Here is a 5,268-nt window from a genome sequence, read left to right as displayed (position 1 = left end):
TGCCAAAGTTCGTCGTGCCCAGACACCACGTGATGATCGGGTGTGATAAGCTCTACGTCCATCTACAACGGGTGCAAGCCAGTTTTGCACACGCAGAATACTCAGGTTAAACTTGACGAGCCTAGCATATGCAGATATGGCCTCGGAACACGGAGACCGAAAGGTCGAGCGTGAATCATATAGTAGATATGATCAGCATAGTGATGTTCACCATTGAAAACTACTCCATCTCACGTGATGATCGGTTATGGTTTAGTTGATTTGGATCACGTGATCACTTAGATGACTAGAGAGATGTCTGTCTAAGTGGGAGTTCTTAAGTAATATGATTAATTGAACTTAAATTTATCATGAACTTAGTACCTGATAGTATTTTGCTTATCTATGTTTGTTGTAGATAGATGGCTCGTGCTGTTGTTCCGTTGAATTTTAATGCGTTCCTTGAGAAAGCAAAGTTGAAAGATGATGGTAGCAATTACACGGACTGGGTCCGTAACTTGAGGATTATCCTCATTGCTGCACAGAAGAATTACGTAATGGAAACACCGTTGGGTGCCAGGCCTGCTGCTGATGCAACTGACGATGTTAAGAACGTCTGGCAGAGCAAAGCTGATGACTACTCGATAGTTCAGTGTGCCATGCTTTACGGCTTAGAACCGGGTCTTCAACGACGTTTTGAACGTCATGGAGCATATGAGATGTTCCAGGAGTTGAAGTTAATATTTCAAGCAAATGCCCGGATTGAGAGATATGAAGTCTCCAATAAGTTCTACAGCTGCAAGATGGAGGAGAATAGTTCTGTCAGTGAACACATACTCAAAATGTCTGGGTATAATAATCACTTGATTCAACTGGGAGTTAATCTTCCTGATGATAGTGTCATTGACAGAATTCTCCAATCACTGCAACCAAGCTACAAGAGCTTCGTGATGAACTATAATATGCAAGGGATGAACAAGACAATTCTCGAGCTCTTCGCAATGCTAAAAGCTGCGGAAGTAGAAATCAAGAAGGAGCATCAAGTGTTGATGGTTAACAAGACCACTAGTTTCAAGAAAAAGGGCAAAGGGAAAAAGAAGGGGAACTTCAAGAAGAACAGCAAGCAAGTTGCTGCTCAAGAGAAGAAACCCAAGTCTGGACCTAAGCCTGAAACTGAGTGCTTCTACTGCAAGCAGACTGGACACTGGAAGCGGAACTGCCCCAAGTATTTGGCGGATAAGAAGGATGGCAAGGTGAACAAAGGTATATGTGATATACATGTTATTGATGTGTACCTTACTAGAGCTCGCAGTAGCACCTGGGTATTTGATACTGGTTCTGTTGCTAACATTCGCAACTCGAAACAGGGACTACGGAATAAGCGAGCACTGGCCAAGGATGAGGTGACGATGCGCGTGGGAAACAGTTCCAAAGTCGATGTGATCGCGGTCGGCACGCTACCTCTACATCTACCTTCGGGATTAGTTTTAGACCTGAATAATTGTTATTTGGTGCCAGTGTTGAGCATGAACATTATATCTGGATCTTGTTTGATGCGAGATGGTTATTCATTTAAATCAGAGAATAATGGTTGTTCTATTTATATGAGTAATATCTTTTATGGTCATGCACCCTTGAAGAGTGGTCTATTTTTGTTAAATCTCGATAGTAGTGATACACATATTCATAATGTCGAAGCCAAAAGATGCAAAGTTAATAATGATAGTGCAACTTATTTGTGGCACTGCCGTTTAGGTCATATCGGTGTAAAGCGCATGAAGAAACTCCATACTGATGGAATTTGGAATCACTTGATTATGAATCACTTGGTACTTGCGAACCGTGCCTCATGGGCAAGATGACTAAAACACCGTTCTCTGGTACTATGGAGAGAGCAACAGATTTGTTGGAAATCATACATGCAGATGTATGCGGTCCGATGAATGTTGAAGCTCGTGGCAGATATCGTTATTTTCTCACCTTCACAGATGATTTAAGCAGATATGGGTATATCTACTTAATGAAAGACAAGTCTGAAACATTTGAAAAGTTCAAAGAATTTCAGAGTGAAGTGGAAAATCATCGTAACAAGAAAATAAAATTCCTACGATCTGATCGTGGAGGAGAATATTTGAGTTACGAGTTTGGTTTACATTTGAAACAATGCGGAATAGTTTCGCAGCTCACGCCACCCGGAACACCACAACAAAATGGTGTGTCCGAACGTCGTAATCGTACTTTACTAGATATGGTGCGATCTATGATGTCTCTTACTGATTTACCGCTATCCTTCTGGGGTTATGCTTTAGAGACGGCCGCATTCATGTTAAATAGGGCACCATCAAAATCCGTTGAGACAACGCCTTATGAATTGTGGTTTGGCAAGAAACCAAAGTTGTCGTTTCTTAAAGTTTGGGGCTGCGATACTTATGTGAAGAAACTTCAACCAGATAAGCTCAAACCTTAATCGGAGAAATGTGTCTTCATAGGATACCCAAAAGAAACAGTTGGGTATACCTTCTATCACAGATCCGAAGGCAAGACATTCGTTGCTAAGAATGGGTCCTTTCTAGAGAAGGAGTTTCTCTCGAAAGAAGTGAGTGGGAGGAAAGTAGAACTTGATGAGGTAACTGTACCTGCTCCCTTATTGGAAAGTAGTTCATCACATGAATCGGTTCCTGTGACACCTACACCAATTAGTGAGGAAGCTAATGATATTGATCATGAAACTTCAGATCAAGTTTCTACTGAACTTCGAAGGTCTACCAGAGTAAGATCCGCACCAGAGTGGTACGGTAATCCTATTCTGGAAGTCATGTTACTTGACCATGACGAACCTACGAACTATGAGGAAGCGATGATGAGCCCAGATTCCGCAAAATGGCTAGAGGCTATGAAATCTGAGATGGGATCCATGTATGAGAACAAAGTATGGACTTTGGTTGACTTGCCCGATGATCGGCAGGCCATTGAGAACAAATGGATCTTTAAGAAGAAGACTAACGCTGATGGTAATGTAACTGTCTATAAAGCTCGACTTGTTGCAAAAGGTTTTCGACAAGTTCAAGGGGTTGACTACGATGAGACTTTCTCACCCGTAGCGATGCTTAAGTCTGTCTGAATCATGTTAGCCATTGTTGCATTTCATGATTATGAAATCTGGCAAATGGATGTCAAAACTGCATTCTTGAATGGATTTCTGGAAGAAGAGTTGTATATGATGCAGCCAGAAGGTTTTGTTGATCCAAAAGGTACTAACAAAGTATGCAAGCTCCAGCGATCCATTTATGGACTGGTGCAAGCATCTCGGAGTTGGAATAAACGCTTTGATAGTGTGATCAAAGCATATGGTTTTATACAGACTTTTGGAGAAGCCTGTATTTACAAGAAAGTGAGGGGAGCTCTTTAGCATTTCTGATATTATATGTAGATGACATATTATTAATTGGAAATGATATAGAATTTCTGGATAGCATAAAGGGATACTTGAATAAAAGTTTTTCAATGAAAGATCTAGGTGAAGCTTCTTACATATTGGGCATCAAGATCTATAGAGATAGATCAAGACGCTTAATAGGACTTTCACAAAGCACATACCTTGATAAAATTTTGAAAAAGTTCAAAATGGATCAGGCAAAGAAAGGGTTCTTGCCCGTGCTTCAAGGTGTGAAGTTGAGTCAAACTCAATGCCCGACCACAGCAGAAGATAGAGAGAAAATGAAAGATGTTCCCTATGCTTCAGCCATAGGCTCTATCATGTATGCAATGCTGTGTATCAGACCTGACGTATGCTTAGCAATAAGTTTGGCAGGGAGGTACCAAAGTAATCCAGGAGTGGATCACTGGACAGCGGTCAAGAACATCCTGAAATACCTGAAAAGGACTGAGGATATGTTTCTCGTATATGGAGGTGACAAAGAGCTAGTCGTAAATGGTTACGTCGATGCAAGCTTTGACACTGATCCGGACGATTCTAAATCGCAAACCGGATACGTGTTTTTATTAAACGGTGGAGCTGTAAGTTGGTGCAGTTCTAAACAAAGCGTCATGGCGGGATCTACATGTTAAGCTGAGTACATAGCTGCTTCCGAAGCAGCAAATGAAGGAGTCTGGATGAAGGAGTTCATTACCGATCTAGGTGTCATACCTAGTGCATCGGGACCAATGAAGATCTTCTGTGACAATACTGGTGCAATTGCTTTGGCAAAGGAATCCAAATTTCACAAGAGGACCAAGCACATCAAGAGACGCTTCAATTCCATCCGGGACCAAGTCCAAGTGGGAGACATAGAAATTTGCAAGATACATACGGATCTGAATGTTGCAGACCCATTGACTAAGCCTCTCTCATGAGCAAAACATGATCAGCACCAAGACTCCATGGGTGTTAGAATCATTACTATGTAATCTAGATTATTGACTCTAGTGCAAGTGGGAGACTGAAGGAAATATGCCCTAGAGGCAATAATAAAGTTATTATTTATTTCCTCATATCATGATAAATGTTTATTATTCATGTAGAATTGTATTAACCGGAAACATGATACATGTGTTAATACATAGACAAACATATAGTCACTAGTATGCCTCTACTTGACTAGCTCATTAATCAAAGATGGTTATGTTTCCTAACCATAGACATGTGTTGTCATTTGATTAATGGGATCACATCATTAGGAGAATGATGTGATTGACATGACCCATTCCGTTAGCCTAGCACTTGATCGTTTAGTATATTGCTATTGCTTTCTTCATGACTTATACATGTTCCTGTAACTATGAGATTATGCAACTCCCGTTTACTGGAGGAACACTTTGGGTACTACCAAACGTCACAACGTAACTGGATGATTATAAAGGAGTACTACAGGTGTCTCCGAAGGTACATGTTGAGTTGGCGTATTTCGAGATTAGGTTTTGTCACTCCGATTGTCGGAGAGGTATCTCTGGGCCCTCTCGGTAATGCACATTACTATAAGCCTTGCAAGCAATGTGACCAATGAGTTGGTTACGGGATGATGCATTACGTAACGAGTAAAGATACTTGCCGGTAACGAGATTGAACTAGGTATTGGATACCGACGATCAAATCTCGGGCAAGTAACATACCGATGACAAAGGGAACAACGTATGTTGTTATGCGGTTTGACCGATAAGATCTTCGTAGAATATGTAGGAACCAATATGGGCATCCAGGTTCCGCTATTGGTTATTGATCGAGAATATTTCTAGGTCATGTCTACATAGTTCTCGAACCCGTAGGGTCTGCACGCTTAACGTTACGATGAC

This window comes from Triticum dicoccoides, chromosome 1B, assembly GCF_002162155.2.
Source record: "Triticum dicoccoides isolate Atlit2015 ecotype Zavitan chromosome 1B, WEW_v2.0, whole genome shotgun sequence".
In the NCBI taxonomy this organism is placed as follows: Eukaryota; Viridiplantae; Streptophyta; class Magnoliopsida; order Poales; family Poaceae; genus Triticum; species Triticum dicoccoides.
Note: the sequence above shows the minus strand (reverse complement) of the source record.